The following is a 17,891-nucleotide window of genomic DNA, read 5'->3' as shown; positions in this document are numbered from 1 at the left end:
CTGATTATGTAAGAAAGGATAATATATTGAGTAATTTCATTTTTCTCATAGCATAATGTATCTTTTTCTCATTATAAAATATTGTTACATTAGTTCTTCCTAAGTCTTTCTCAACTGTCTGGGAAGTTACAACTGAATTCCAGGTTTTGTTATTCATTAGCTAGGATTTCTTCCAAGCAACAGATCTACTCAGAAACCTTCTCACCTGTGATTTACAGAAAAACCACTGTGTTGCAAAAACTGATTGAACAAAAGGAAAAAACCACGTCATTACTGTATTTTAATGGTTTGGGACATCACATCACTACACTGTCACTCTGCAAGTCACCTTGTCTGTTTAATAATCTGCTAGCACAATACAGTTGATGAATATGACATTTGAGTGAAAAGAAACATCAATCTAACACTCCACAACTTTAAATATGTGGGGTTTGAAAACAAGTGAGACTGTCAGTGAACAAATATCAGCAAGTATTATACCTATAAGCATTTGGTATTTAAAAGAAGAAACTGAACATTTTATTTTGAAAGGTTAACACTTGTAATCATAACATATAATCATGTCACATCAACCAGGGAACTCTGATTTGAGCACAGGCAGACTATAAAAGACTGTGAGCTGTTTCCAATTCAGTATTACCAAGCCACATGGTTTTAAGTATTTTAATTTTATAACTTCTTTAAATGTAACAAATTTGCACTTCTATGCAAATTGCAGTGAACTGATACCATGTTCCTATGCAGTTCTGTTGCAGATGTAACATCAGCAGAACAGTTTATGTAGAAAGTGTCAGAGTGAGAGCCAGAGTAGTTTGAAAGGGAAGCTCTGAAAGACGAAAACAAATAGAAATTGATTGAAATGTACTTTTATGTGTCAAATCTCTCTTACCTTTGCAATTTTGAAGTACTCAGTACCTCCCTTTTTCCTCAAAGTTCCTAGATATTTTTTTTAGGTATTCACAAATCACTTTTAAATAGACATAGATCTAAGTAGCAGAGCTGAGCTCTGAATACAAATTCCCTAATTTGCTATTCCAGTTTTGCAGCCTTAGAGATTGAACTGCGAGTTTTGCATCCACATCTGAATTTCCTCAAAGTTCCAAACAGATGTATTCATGTTAGTCCCTTGCATTTCTAAGAATGGCAAAAAAAAGTGCTATGCATAATTCCCTCTGTTAGTGCCTTTCCTCTCTGAATAACAAGTAAATAATACCTGTACCACTGGATTCCCAATTTTAAGTCTTAAACTTCCAAAAAAAGATGTTCTGCTATTCAGAGAATTTTTCTCCTTTACCTGAAAACTAGTTAATGTAAGCTGAGTTTAAGTGACACAAAATTACTGCCTGAGTCTGCAGACAACCAGAAATAACGGAATCAAGATGTAAGAACCACAAATCACAACATAAAAATCAATGGGAACCTTAGTTCTGTCTCCTATAATTTGAAAACCTTGTGATGCCCCTGCCCCTTCTCTTGAGGAACAAAGAAACCTTCCAATTACTTGATTGCCCCAAGCAATATTGTCCTCACTAGACCAAAAGGTAGTGGACCTAGAAGCCAAAGGTATACCACAGTAATATTAAATTTAAAATATGTTCCCAAATTTAGAAAAAAGTCAAAACTTTAATTTTTACTTTCAATGACCACTCAAAGTGTATTTCAGCTGGAAACTGAAGATACCAAGTTCAAAGACCCCTCTTTTTTCATGCCATTAAGAAGTTGAGGAGAACACCTTCATATATGACAAAGCATATTATAGTATATGCAAACCAATATTTAAATAAACATCAGAGCAAAAGCTTACTATTTAATACTATATAGGTTCTACAAACATCTAGAAAAGCCCTTCAGACTTTTAGGTTGTGAAGTATAGACAAACTTCTAGATGCTTGAAGGTAGTGAAGAATACTGGGATAATTTCATGGCTGACATAAAACTCTGAAATAAAAGTAAGAAAAAAAATGGAGGTAAGCATAGAGGAAATTTTAACTTTGATAAAAAGGCACAAACATATGCACCATCATCTGATAAACAGCCAACCCTTACAGACAAGACAAAAAGAAGTAAAAGAACAGTGGTTTAAGTGCACTCATGAAGACCTGAATCATGAAGTTGAAACCCCTGAATCAATCAGATTTGGAACTAATCAGAAACCTACAGGCAGTGAGAACATGGTGATCCAATTCAACATAAAGTGATGTGCAAACCTCTGTGACCAGAAGATGGTCAAGACAAAGGTATTAGAAAACAGAAAGATGAGACCACCATGTAATAAATATTATTCTTCCTAGAATGCTGACAGTAGGGGAAGAAGGCTAAACAATCATCTTGCAGCTGCAAGGCAGAGAATACTTAAGATGGGATGCATCACACAAACCAGATAATAAGACTTCTCTGGAAGAAGAAAAACAACCAACCAACCAATGACCTACCTATATGGGATTTATAGAGAGCTCCATATACTACTCGTAACCCATTCTTAAATTTTCTTTTGTCCTCTCTTAGGCTTTGTTGTGATAAAGAAAATGTACTGTGACTTACATTTGACATGAAAGTATACCAAAGACCTGGATGTGACAGATTTATGCATCATTTACACAAGCTTTTTGTTACAACACTATGGATGAGTAAAGCCACATACTCTCACATTAGCAATCAGCACAAATGCTTATGTATCACTGAACCTGGTTATCAACCAAAACTGATGATAATAATGCAATAGGTATTTGAAAGGACAACTGCTGGTCCAGTAACATCTCTCAACTGGTGATAGACATAGCTCACATAAATTTATGTGTTATCCTGCACAGCTCACAGGTTTTGAGGCTCTTGACTCAGGGCAGTAATCTTTGAACTACTCACCTGAGCTATCTAGAACTACCACTGCAAGGCACTGTTCCATCTCATTTTACTCATCCAGAAACCATGGGTCTTACTAAAGAGTGCAGTCTCTACAGCTGTGGAAGCATAAGCATGCCAGAAACAGACACAGACTAAATCTTATGTAGACTGGTGCTATTTCTTGTGGGCTTGCATAACAAAAGCATGGTATTCGGCAGTCCAACTTTTGCAGTAAGTTAGCTTGAACCTCAACTCTGCTTAGTTGATCCACAGCAGTTTGGAAGAACTGGACAGGGGGAACCACCAGAAGTGAATTTCCTTTGATGTACCTTCATTTTCATGTCCGCAGTTTTCTCTCAGAAAAGACAACTCATTTATTTAGTTCCTGATGACCAAATAGTATGCACACGCCTCAGTATCCAAAGCTTGACTGAAAGATCTTATATACATCCCAGACTCTTAGGTTTCAAAACAGTGATGGCAGCATTTGACTTTGAAGACCACTGACCAGGCTGTTTGAATGAGCACATCACAGTCCATTTTTTAGCAGAGGGGAATGAAAAGGCATTTCTCCTCAGGCATTGATCTGATTGGACAACCACAGCACAGAAACATTTAAGAGCCATGTAACAGCAAACAGTTAAGTAGCCAATGTGATGACATACTTAAAATGTGGAAACAGGTTTGCAAGTCTTGTAGAAGATTGTCATGGAAGAGTACAGGCCTCCATGTGCATAGATGTGAAATAGACATGGGAATCCACTGTGATACATGTCCAACAAAATCTTAGTGTCATGAACCTGTCTGGAGGGAAATCAGCCCTACTCACAGAGGAGTGTATGATTACTCTGAAAAAGTTATTGAATGGATCATGACTTTTGATGTTAGGTCAGAGAACTAACATAACTAATTTATCCAGGTGCCATCGTGCAGCAAGAGAGACACCCCTCTGTGATGAAAATGGTCTACAGCTGTTGACAGTCCACCACCCAGTACACAGAGGACCATGCAGAGCATGACTGGAAGCACCTGAAGCTGATCTCAGCCAGCCATGAATCAGAGTTAGCAATGGCATTCCAGTCTAACTGCAGAATAGAAGGAAACATGCAGCAAGTTACATGATACAAACCAACTTCTTTCCTGAACTGCCTGCAGTTTGCTACTATCATTCTTTTAAACTTGATTTTTTTCTGCATGACTGAAGTTTAATTCATTTAGTCCTTGTACAAGGAAATAGCTGCAGCAGACTCTTTAGCTACAGGCTAACGGACCTCAACAAGACCTCTGTAGTGACTCCTAACAACAGGACATGTTGACCTCCTGTTAAAGCACTACCTTGTGAGAAACATTGCTGAAAAGGGACAGAAAGTCTGGTACAGAGGCTACAGAGAGGCAAAGTGGATCATACAGACATTGCCAATGTGCTAATGAGATAAATTTGCAACTATTGCTCTAAATAGAGGTGAGGTCAGGACCTAAACAAACAGAGAGGAGCAAGAAAAGGTTCTGAGCTCCGTAACAAGCCTCAGGCCTCCTTCTGTGCAGAACAAGAATCACAAAAATATTACTGTACACCACCATTGCCTGTACTGATGATTTCAGAACTGCTCTGGAGGCCGAATCTGCCAGCAGAAAAATCCTGAGCCAGTACGATGAGCTATCTTTAGGCACAACAAAAATGATCCCAACCAACCAAGCACAATGTCAGGGACCACCAAAAGCTGGCTGCTCCCTGAAGGACAGAGAGTAGAACATGTAGAGCACGACAATATGGTCATCAGGACGGGCTCCTAGCCAGCCAAGGCCCTGTCCTGCAGTCCCTAAGCAAGGCAAGCAAGGCAGACACAGAGACAGTAGGTTTCAACCATTGGCCAATTTCATGGTGATGATGCAAATCTGAGGTCAAGCCAGGAAGTTAATTCACAGCTTGGAGCCAGGATCAGGTCTGGTAAGGGTAATCAAGGGTCAGACACAGTTCAGTGATCATTAGGTAGGACCACAGTGATAAGGCAGGTTCAAGCTCAAGCCAGAATGTCTCAGTCAATGGGGTCCATGGCCAGTCACAGACACAGCTCTGGTGGAGATGGATATCAGGACACCTGTGATGTAGCTCAGGCAGGGACTGAAGACCCAGGCCCTATCTGAAATAGGTCTCTTGGGCAGGCTGTGGTAGAAGCCCCAGAAGAGGCTGGTCAGGGCCATTAAGGCCCATTAGTGCACCCAGGGCTTTGTTGCACAGCCCTCCAGGAGCTTCACTTTTCAGACTAAAACCACAGAGAACAGGTAGTTTCTGGAAAACTGTCTCTGCTTCACCAAGGACAGCATAATTATTTTGCTAAGAGGAAGGAAGAGAAAGTACTTTAGGCTTCTGCTATCTAGACCATGGTCCTTTCTGGGGGGTAGCAGAGAGAAGAGGTAGAAAAGACAAAAAGTTTACTTGAATTTACTTGAACCTGCACTGCATTTATTTGTAGGAAGTAAATCTTGATGTTCACTACACAAAACTGGAAGGAAGCAAAGGAATAAGCTCAAAACTTTTAACGTCTTAACATCCCTACATTTGGAAAATCTGTACTCTCAACTTCCTATCACACAGAGGCAAAGGTGACATAGAGGGTAATTCATTTCCTCTGGCATGCTGATTTACCATCCCAACCATCAAATGACAGGCAGCAGGAGTCTGTCATCCCAAACATGGTGACTCTTAGAGAGCTTTGCTTATAGAAAAAGAAGCTCCAAGTTAAACTAATATTGAATGTCTATCAAATTGTGCAGACTATGGCAGGACTTCAGCAAGGCAGCTGATGCAGTCATACAGCATCAGAGAAACCGGGAGTACTTATTTTCAAGTTTGGCCTTTCACTTTAGCAGAATGGATTGAAGCTGAAGAAATGTTCCTAAGATCTGAAGGACATGCTACACTTGTTGAAGAACAAAAGGAGTCCATCTTACCAGAGACCATTCAGCTGGACAGAAGCAAACTATTAATCTTCAGGAGGTAGGAATGAGCACTCTGACCCAGCTGATCAACTGTCCTGTTAAACTAGGGGTTAGAGATGGACTACACTGGATCTCTAGTTTCTGTTCAGATCTAATCCAAACCTCATGACATCAAAAAAGTGGCAAATGCATAGTCCTTTCCAAAGCAGCAGGAAAGCCTTAAATGCTGGCAAGTCTAGTGATGAAATATGGCCATTGCAAATACTACGTAACTGAGAAGAGGACCTGAGCGAAGGCATCAATGCCACAACCATAAATAATAAAAGCTATTCAGTGGGGGGTGGAGGCCTGGTAGTAAAAAATGTAAAAATCTATGAAACAAGCAGAATACTCCAGCTTCCACATCCTCCAAATTAAGACATTGTTAAGTTATGATAAACATACATCAATAATAAAGCACAAATCAAGTTTGATCTAATTTTTTATACAGCCTTTCAAAACAATCTAAGCTTTTGTTCCACCCTTGCCCATTATGCAACCTAATTTAGTTCTCAAAATTCTCACAAAGGTGTTTTAACATCTTAACATAAAATCCATGTGTCTTGCATTCTTCAACATACAGTTGATCCAGGTTCTTAGGTAAACTTAAGCCAAAACAGTTCTACCATCCGTATGGAAAAACTCCTCGGTTGCATTTTCAAATGTCCTAAACTCAAAGGAGTTTACTCAGCTGTTGTGTAATGTAGAACAGAAGGTCCACTATGACCCAGGTTATGGGTCTTCTTCCCCTATGCTAACTTGCTGAATCACTCAAAACCTGAAATTCTTGCAATGGTCATCCCACAATTTCTTGCTTTTCTCCTTTCTTTCTCAGACTGGAAAATTCTCCTGTAATTGGAGGAGCTATACAGAAAAGATTATGAAAGAACCCATACAGAAAGAACATAGGTAACATTCAGAAACAAATTTCTGCTGAAACAGTCAAGAACCAGTAATATACATAGGGTTTTGCTGTTTCCTTACACAAATGATGACATTTGGTTAACAGTAAATATTTAGATTCAGATGCTGATAATTTGAGAAGAGCATGTAGTGCAAACACACCCTACAAAAGGTAAGCACTCTCATCATAATTTTCAACAACCAGGTTTAGTGATACACTTATGAAAAAGATTAACTAGAAAACAGCAAAAATGACATTTGTTTTGTGGAGATACAGTTACATACAGACACACACAAAATTCAGATAGCTATTTATTTAGACTTTTGATAGCATTCTAAGGCTTCAGAACTTCTAAACGGCAGATAAGTAGGCTGCCTTGAATTAATTTTATTCTTATATCTTAGGTTTGAAATGCTATACTGAAAACAATTTTAACTTAACTAGCTGGCAAACCACTCCTTCTGCCAACGAACAAAAAAAAGGTATGACTCAACACTTTTCTTGGAGTATGAAAAACACAACTCTCTGAACAAGTAAATGGTAACTTTACTGCAGTTTTTAATATGAATTCCTTAGAATAGAGAGTAATAAAAAATGGTTTTCACTTAGACCAATTATAAGAAATGTTAGTACAAAATGTATTTAATTTGAAAAATTATAAGCACCTCAAAGAGGGGTGGCTAGGAAATGAGAGTCTTTATGTATCATAAACATAAGAGCATAATATTGTAAGAGTAGCTATACCGAGTCAGCTAGTGTCTTTTATCCCAGTATCCTGTGCTTGGACAGTGACTGAAAGAGAAAGACTAAATGAAAATATAACAAGGAAACCATATACAATATTTTTTCTTTAGAGCTTACCTAGTTCTTGACCACTTGCAGCTAGACAGCTTCCACAGATAGATGTGACATGCATTAATAATCTGTAGTGGGTTTCTATTTCATCAATTTCTCCAGTTACCCTTTCACAACAGCTAAATTTTTATCATCCATAACATTTTGTGGAAAGAAGTTCCATACTTTACCTACATTCTGAGTTAACAAGTATATAATTTTGTTTGGTTGAATATTCATCTTGTAACTTCACCTGTTACCAAATAGTTTAAGAATCAGTCAACTACTGATACCTGTTTATTTCTATAATGCCTCCCTTCATTTTATAAACATCTATCCTATCTTACCACCTTAATTTTGTTTTCAAACTGAGGAATTGTAGCTTGCTTATTTCTCCTTATATGGAAGCCGGTTTACATTTTTTATCACCTTCTTGCCCTTCTCTAAGTCTTTTCCACTTTTTTCTACATCAACAACTCAAAAACATGCATATATAGGATAGAGTCTAAAGAAAGAGTATCAATAATGTAAAAAAGACACATAGGACATTACTAGTGAAATCAGGGACAACTTTGCAATACTAACAGTCAACTTAATACCTCATCTTCTAATAAGAAATTAAATACATTGTAGAGCTAATTCTACTCAATATTAATTCTAACAAAAAATCAGCATGTCATACAAATGTCAAGGTTAAATTCAGTGTGGATGCAATATATCTTGAACACTGAATCTCAGTCTTCTCTTACATATTTGTACATAAAGATATTTTCTGCAAAATAATGTGACCACTTGGGAGCAGGAATAAGAAAAAGATGATATCAGAGAATTTCACTTCACCCATGATGAAGTTGCACAGTGCCCATATGAATTCTAAGCCACCTAATAAGTTAATTAAAGCATTTTTAAAGCAACATGGAGCGAAAGACACACATTCAGTAAAGCACTTGATTGTAGTACCTGAGCTTCTCCTAAATACTTAAATTCAGTAGCAAGATATCTGCCATATTTATCTTCCACTTAAAAAGATTTGCCCTCATCTCTAAAAATGAAGCAGCATGAGAAACAAGGTTGTCCTAGATCTAAATGACCTGTGTACACCTGCTAACGTGATTTTATAGCAAGTTTCAAAACTGGTACTTTTCTCAAAGCTGTAGCTCTTGAAACCATTAAATAAAGTGTTTCCAATTTCCTTGGTTATAGCCTGGAAGCATTTAAAATCTCAAAAGGCTTAAGAAAATATGCATATGAATGAATCCCATAACTTTAACATAACTGTTGTGATTTTTTTTTCTTTTTTTCTTTATTTTTAATGAGCGTGGCTCCCTGTATGTTTTAAACAATTTGGCATTAACAACATCTTAAAAAATTGAATGGCTAATTCTGATCATTTCAACCCACCCAGGGATGTGACACAGTAAAGTGTAGTGCAGAAATCCCTGCATCATAGGTGAGCTGGCTGTGGATGTTCAAGAATAGCTACACTACGACACCGTTGCTCTCAGATTAATTAGCCTTACTACTCACTGTACAGAGCCACATGGCTAAACTGCTTCTGAGACTCATGATGGAATCCTTGGAAAGCAACCTGATGACTGTCTTCTTCAGTGATTACAGTGGGGATTTCTCCCTCAGCAGGAACCAAGGGTTTAAAACCCTTTTAATCAATTTTACTGTAAAACACCTTCCCAATACATTAAATATCATTCCCCTGCCCCCATTTATAAGGCTTAATTTCATATAAGATAGATCTACAATATTGTTCTACAAGGGACACAAGGAAGCGATGTCAGAGATTTCATCCAATAAAGTTATATGAGGAAGAAAATCGAAAAAGTGTAATATTAAACTTAAAAACTAACTACAACCTGCATACAAATAATAAAGCTTTTTCATAAATGGAACTAACATTTTGTTAAAATCTGAAAAGAAATAGCCTAATAAAGCAACAGAAACCCAGCTGCTGATAGTCACTGTGTATAAGGATATTTCAAGGGGTAAATTTTCAAAGCAGTGCACAGGGAGTTACACGCATAAATTCCATTAACAATAATGTGTTCCTCAGCTCTCAGTGATATTAACTTTTAAGTGATGCTATAACTATTCTAACAATCTTGCATTTATGACAGCATTCATCTGCACAGTATCTCCTAAACAGAGCTTGTATATAAACTGTATTATTCTTTCACTTGCATTTAGTAATGATATATTCAATTTTTATGGACATCTGCTCACAGTTTTCTCAAACTGCATGTTGGTGTATTTTTTTTAATGTAACTGCTAGGTTTAAATAATTAGTATGGCTGTATATAATCACTAATTTCCTCATACTGTAAGAGGCAACTTAATATTTCTGCATAGCAGATGTAATACACAGTATTACACAGAACTAAATTATTACAAACAGTGCCAGCAATTTTCCATACACAGTACTTAAGATAATTATAAAAAATCATCTTCATTACTGCATGCTAGCATTTTTTTAACAGTTTCATTTGGATAGGTTACAAGATACATTCAAATCACACAGATACAATTACTGCAAACCCAAGAAGCTATAAAATGTTCCCAACCAAATCCCTTTGACCCTGTTAATGTCTGTTCCTTGTTAATCTAAGGCAAACATTGTTTGTAGCATGCATTTGTTATGCAATATGAAAAAAAAGAAAGGAAATCCCTTAACAGTTGTTATTGATTCCAGCATTTACTGACTGAAAGTTAAGTGCCGTTTACAAAACAGAACAGATGCAGATGCTGACAAAAAGGTAAACAATTGTTGCATGGCTTACTGCCAGATTCTAAGCCAATATATTAAACTCCAAGTGAAGCACATTTCCCCTATAGATTGCACTTATTGCCACTTCATTTCCTATGTGCTCTGTCTCTCTATTGCTGTGCCTGGCACTAAGCTATTTTCAGTTCTTTGGTGACCCCTGAGGCCTAGTGCTACCTCACATAGCCATTAGTGAAGGGAATTGCATGTGTCTGACATGGCCTGAAACCAATTATTTGATATTTTCTTCAGAATGATGCCCAACTCTGTTGGGAATGAGCAATCATGAAATAATTTACCTCCTGATTTAATTTTTTCCTGCACAAATTAGTTGTAGCCTGAGCTAGCTATACACAGCTGCCTGTGACATATCTCTGTCTTATCAAGATTCTACTTGAAATGATGAAAAGGGGAAGGGGGGAGGAGAGTTGAATAGAAGAGGTTGGGGAATCCTGCTTTAAAAAGGCATTGACAAGTTTATCAGATATACTGATCACATGTGCTCTGCGCTGATTGAAACTGACAGACCCATAAAGAACTATCAGTGCAGCAAAGGAAACCACATGGATGCAAACTGTTATCCGAGTGTTTAAGGTTTTTTAAACACCTGTCTTGCTTTGCAGCTCCCTGTTAGTTCCAGTGAGAACCAGGAGTGCCAGGAGAATCTGATAAAGCAGCTTACGCAAACAGACTATATGTTGGCTTATTTTTGTCCCTTTTTTTTTCAAATGGTCACAGATCTAAAGATAGCAAACGTTTTCTTACTAGACATCACCCCATTAACTTATGACTTTCCTAAGTGCTTATACATCCATACTGTGCATGTGTCAAAAAAATGCAGTGAAGTAAGGGATCTCAACTTATGTATAAACATGGTAAGCATGTATAAATTTGCATATATTTAATCAAGAGAGTGTGTCTGTCATAGAAAGAGATATGTCACTGCCAGCTATTAAACAGCCTCAGTGATGACTACACTAATCTTCTGAAAGAGATTCACTATACATGAAATTTTAATCAAATCTCCTCCATAATGTCTTCCCAGTTAAATGAGATCAGTTTTCACTTCATCGTGAAGGTTGATTCCATATGAGGTTGCTAGATGTTTGCTAACAAATGCTTAAGTCCTTTGTTAACACTGAGTGTATAGGTCTGTCAGAATTAAATCTTTACTTGAAACCATGTTCACTGATCAACTGATGAAAGGATAGACCAGTGCTGGAAACACAGGTTGGAGAGCAAGAACATCTGATCATGCTCTGACACCAAATTTATGTAGTAATCTTGAGCAAATCATCTCACCAATTTGACTCCTTGATAGCACACAGCTACTTTACAACTCCGTTGAACAAATTACAGAGACTTCCTCAAGTGCTCTGAGGATGAAGTGTCCTGTAATAATGTTTAATAAAGCTACTTTATACACAGATACCTATCTCAGCTTGCTCTGAAACCAGAGACTCAACCTGCTTCTTAATTTTCAAAAAAACATGTATCCTCTAATAAATTACAAGACATTCCAATTATACACTGCAATTTCTGGTAGACAATGACATTTTAAAGAATTCAAATGTAAACAAATTAATTAGTCTCTGAATTAAAACTAATTAATGATGGATCCATTTATGGAATTTAGCAGCTGGTATCCAATAATTTCCTGATAATTACCATAATAATGAAATAGCAGACATTCTTTAAACTTCCCTTTAATTAAAATGATCGTAAAACTTGTAAATAGACTGTATTTGCAGTTGTTTATAGCATTTCTGAGGGCTTTTGTAGGTGCTATTCTGTAATTGACAATTTTTTTCTGAAGTAGTGACTATAAGCAAACAGTCCTCTTTAGAAAACTGCAGGAATTATCCGATGACAAAATGCTACTCTTTGTAATATTTCTCAGTAGAACTGAAACCATATTCTGGCCTCACCAACGACAGAAACTGCTTTCACACGTTTTGTGAATTTTCTTGCCTACATTGTGGTCTGAGGGAGTCATTGCATTCCCTGAAGTCTTCACACACACACAGAAAAAAACAAAGTAGAGTGTTTGAAGAAAGTATAAAAACTGAGGGACCCTGTAGCGAGCTAGAGATAGCACCTATTTTGAAATAGAGGAGTCACTGAAGAACTCCAAGAAGCTGATCTTCAGTCTTTGCTAAAGAGAAATTAAGTACTACCAGGTCTGTCAAACTTTCTCATGAATTCTAACTTTGACAGGACTTGCGTACATTTCCCTGTAAACCATTTAAAACACTTGGCTGATAAAAGACAATTGTATTTGGAAACACAGTAATTAACATAATTATTTTAATGTGATTTCAATTTCCTCAATGTTTGCAAATATAAAAATGTCTGCTACCTTCGTTTCTATTCTCTGCATTTACATTCACATGGGTGTCTCACAGATCGGTTCCTTACATCAGACCCACTCTATTAAAATTAGATTGTTAGGAACTTTCAACCAATCAGGAATTTCTATCAAGTGTTCATCATTCCTTTGTGTAGTCTAAGCATGATATTATGTATTTCCTTAAATAATAGATTAAAGTGCCTCTGTCACTTTTGCTTCTCTTACTCCTTGGAATTTCCAAGATGTAACAGAGGCAGATAGTGACAGCTTTTGTTCTAATAAGAGAAAACACTCAAAAAATTACTTATACAGCTGGAGTCAATACTCATATTTCTGCTTCCTACCTCTTTATATTTCAAAACCCTAGTTAGGCAAAGTCACCACAAAGTTTTCATGATTACTTTTACAAGGAGTATAAAAATCAGGAATAAGCCCAAGCATACAGAAAAAAGGGCAGACACTGCCATTTAAAAACTTCTGGAGAAATAAGTTTAGAGATTCATAACCTTCAACAAATATTTTGTATAAAGACTAAAATACAAATGAAGGATTAATCATATGTCAGCACGGATATACACGTATAGGTCCCTACTCACTGAGCTGTGACTGCACTCTTAAAACACCTCTTTATAGATGAGCTGATAGTACTGTGTGTAACAGAACACCTAATTTCTGTGTTACAGAAATTGCTGGACTTCCCTAGCACATGAACAGCAAATTAGTACACCGTCCCTTGTACTTAAATTCAAAGATTTGGATCTTAGCCAGAGGATGACCAGTACACAAAGCTGCTAGGAAAAGGAAGCCTGAGAAAGTCTGAGACCAGTAACTGATCCAGACAGTCCCCAAAGTTTAGGGGTACTAAAAATCTCCAGAGCACTAACTGCTAAATTTCTAACTAAAAAGTTGGACTGGATTATAACCACCCTTAGTCTCTCTAGACCAGACAGACAGGAATATCTCCATTGCCTTGCTATATTCAGCAAATGTAGTGAAAAGTATTATGAAATGACTGAACTCAGTAGATACAGCAGCCCCTTGATTGAAGATGTAGGGGTTTTAAAAACTTCTAAGCCTAAGGCACAGTGAAAAGGAGATTTCATGTTCTAACTTAGCATGTAACATCCACCTTGTGGATGTGATACACCCCCAATTTAAACACATACAATTTTTTGCAAAACTATTGTGACTAAAATAATTTTGCCCTTTTAAAGTTAAATTTACTCTCTGAATACACTTTTTGTGACAGAAGAGGTTCTCTGTCTTCACAAAAATCATAGCCAGGACCATCTAATTAATTTGTGATTATATGATGGTAGATGCATATATTGAAAGGACTCCTGTAACAACTTCTTTTCAATCAGTACTGCAGGAGTCTCTTTAAAAGACATTTTTGAAGTCTCCTCTTATCTGCCATAGTTCTACACACTTTTCTTCATACAGGCCTATATTCTGAAGTAAAAGAGAGCCTAGCTTAGCAATTCTCTCTCAGATTTTGTCATTTTTTATTATTAAACAGAATACTACAGTATATAAATCTCAAACTGACCTCTGACCACTCACAAAGTATCAGACTGGAGAGTAAATCACTTTCATCTTTTAAACTTGGGAGGAGAATGCAATAATTAGAGGGCATAGTGAGTTAAATGCTTTCTTCATGCTGAGGAAGAACATGCAGGTGTGCTGAGAGAGCAAAAAAAGAAGATAATTAGTCGGTCTTTGCTAATTGTGGGCATTCTGAAAGAAAGAAAGAAAAACACCCAAGAATGGAACTATGGCCCTTTCAGCCTCTACAGAATTCAGAAAAAAGATTCAAGTTTGTGTTGGAAAAGATGAAGTGGAAGAACTTTATCAGGACACAACGGTCTAAAAAAACCTGTAATCCAAAAGAGCATCAAGAATTTAATGTTTAAAAGTAAATAATTTGAAAAGTAAAGTTAGTGTTTACTTATTAAATAAACAACATGAATATAAAATTCAGGAATGGGCATCTTTTGAATATGACAAAGAGTCAATAATGAGATTTCACTGCCCATCTTCAAGTTATGGTCTTAATAAGTAATTTCAAGCAACTGCTCTAAAAAGAAGGAAGGTATTCAGGCATGCTACCAGCTTTGAAATTCTGTCAGTTCAATTGGCATTTCAGTAACTTAGATACTGTTATCTTACCCCCTACTATAAGCTTAAAAAGTAACAAGCTTAATGCTTTTGTAATCCTTACGAAAATGTCATTCTCCCACTAGAAACACATTTGAGGTCCTAGGGTATTATGTTCATATGGCCTTTAAAAGAGTACCTCTTTTTTATTAAAACTTCAACTCTGTATGTTCAAACAGATGGTTTTATTTTCTCCTCAGTACTACTCATATTTCCATTTAATATAATTGGGCAGTAGAAATCAAATACAATGCTTGCAAGGATAAGAAATAAATAATATGTGACAAAGAGGCTATGAAACACATTATTTCCTATATTAAATGCAAAGACATTTATTTTGTTTCCCCTGAGTAATAGGATCTTGTTTTGGCTGTCAAAATTTTATAGGCTTCCCCAGGAACAAAGACAACTGCAGAAATCTGCATTATATCTGTATGTCCACTGGTTTTCAATTTTAACTTCCTATTATAAATTCCCACCAACACTGTTTGCTCCACTATTTTAAATATGTGACAATTAAACTTATTGAATATCTCAGTATTGATTGGCTTATAATACAAAATTAGGAATCTCTGGTATTTATAAAGTAAAAATCTAATGACATCTGCATTTTTACTCAATCCATATGTAGTACTCATGTCATTTTCACTGATGTCCTCATGTTTTCTGTGAAGGTTATATATGCATGAGAGAAGTCCTATGGTTTTACTTGATACGTGTTATTTCCCCATCCTTCGCAGATGGAAACTGTAGGATTTTTCACTCCACCTGTGTAAGATATGGGGAAGATTGTGCCATACATTACCATGTGCAGTGCAGCTCAAGGATTCACTAGTTGCAGAGTCCATTTGCATACAGGTACCATTCTTTCCAGTAACTGCTCCGTATTTTGCTTTATACAGGCCCCTAAAGCCCTGTTCCTATGAAAGCAATGTTACCAGGCACCCTGTAGAGTGATAGAGTGAGCAGAAATAGAAGAGCGAAGGAGATGCCAAGAAGGCAGAAATATAATGGAAGCACATCAGCTACTGCTGTCGTGCAGGAACAGAAACAAAACCAGCATTTCCATCAGAAGGGATGAGCATGTTATTGTGGGCCCGCTGGAGTAAGAAAAAAAAGGACATGCAAGGAAGCAAGGAGGGTGAAGTCCCAGTTTCTGTTACTTTTCCTTTATTTTTGTCTTTATAATGTCTAAAAGTCACTACAAGAGGTATGTAGGTCTTGAAATATTTTAAAGCTTAAATTTATGGAAAAGACCTTCAAATAAAACCTCCATAATTACGTTTTAAAGTTTTGTATTTCTAAAACCTTTGGCTCTTAGCAACACATTATAGACATAACTGAAAATTTGCTTGTATTAATGCAAGGATCTGGGCAATATAATGAACTTGAACTGCTGAGGCAGGATGTGATACTGGATATTATAATCTGTAATCCATATGGGCTACTTTGCATTAGTTTGCTTTACCAGCACTTCAGAAAGATGCAACAGGACTTTCTAGGACAAAACAGTAGTAAGCCATGTGACTGAGACACTTTCCCCCTTCCTCCTAATACTTCTAAAAAGCCAGATTTCAACAATGGACTACAGATAAGAAAACACGATGGAAAAGCAAGTGTAACTACAACATAAATACTGTAAATTATCTGCTATAGATTATAATCTGGACAGAAATCTCAAAAAAAGGTGCAAAGACATAAATATTAATTACATGAAACCAAGTCTTGAATTCCTTAATTTCCAGATATAAATGGAAGCATAAATTACACTAAAGTTATTGAGTCCTAATTATTCCCAGACATGAATAACTGTTTTTTTCATCACGCAGTCACTAAACCAGCAGGTACCAATGCTATTTTAGGCATATTTTTGATAGATAAGATGAAGATCATAGAAGATTGGTTGTAGGCAATAATCGTGGCTCAAGAGATCACAAACCAACTGAATTTAAATTAAGTAGAAGGATAAAAGCAAGTCTGAAACTAAGGTTCTTTATTTCAAAGGGAGGAAATGATAAATTACGGAAAATAAAGCCATGTGCACATGAATGTAGAGAAGAAATCAAATTTAAGTCAAATGTGCAAAACCCAAACCTCGTATTTCAGGTTAGCTGGATAGCAAATTGCTGGGAATACGTAAGTATAAGTAACCTCAAAATAGATTTTTCTTACTTTCATTTAATGTCCCAAAGTTACCTTCATTTCATCAAGTTACTTCAAAGCCTGTTTCTCCTCCTGCTCTCAACTCTACTGCGCAAATGCAGCTCCTCTAAACAATATTGAGTCCTTCTATTCAAGTTTAGAGGTATGCCATATTCACCTTAGGTGTTTCATAAACACAATATATTTCTTAGGAACTCATGAATAATTAAAGAGAATAAATTAAAAATATCATAATTTAAATCACAGTTTGTATTTAAATATATCTTTCAAATAGAATGGAAGCTGGTCATATTCTGGAGAAAGAAAAGAGAAAGGAAGCCTGCTGGACTCATAAATAAGAAGATGGTATACTGGGTATAATAATTATATATGAGTGTAAAATATGAATATTAAAACAAATCAGTGAAGGTGATTTAATTACTTTGTAGCTAAAAATGTACTTAGTCAAATCTGCAACGCTTCAGTTTACATACACTTTGCAAGAATATTTTCCTAAAAATAATCAACTACTGATTTTGATGAACACACTATAAATTGCCTCAGATTTTATGAACAAATTTAATTTAAGATTTTTTAAAGTTATTAATTATATAAATATACTAAAAGTGTATTTTATTGGCAGATGCCCTTAGATTTGAGACCCTATTTAAGGGTCTCTGACAAGTTTGTGACTAAATGAAAATATTAAGCCAATGAATTTGAATATGTCACAAAAAATAAAACTCAAAGCTTTTATCTCTCTTTAGTTTTAACCACAGAAAATTAAAAAATATGCTAATTGTTCTACACATTTACATTCTCTCTGTATATACATAAAAATTTATATATTATTTATTAAAACCAAAGAAAACCTTCCACTAATACATAAAATGTGTATAATTTCATGGTTT

At 36.1% G+C, this 17,891-nt stretch overlaps 1 protein-coding gene across 1 annotated transcript in view; it reads right to left on the bottom strand.

The window, feature by feature from the left end:
• Positions 1-17,891, bottom strand: part of KIAA0825 (KIAA0825 ortholog) — a 251,368-nt gene that overhangs the window by 174,313 nt on the left and 59,164 nt on the right. The gene's annotated exons all lie outside the window — the stretch shown is intronic.

This window comes from Accipiter gentilis, chromosome Z (assembly GCF_929443795.1).
Source record: "Accipiter gentilis chromosome Z, bAccGen1.1, whole genome shotgun sequence".
Taxonomy (NCBI): Eukaryota; Metazoa; Chordata; class Aves; order Accipitriformes; family Accipitridae; genus Astur; species Astur gentilis.
The sequence above is the reverse complement of the archived record's forward strand: the minus strand, read 5'-3'. Positions and strand labels throughout refer to the sequence as shown.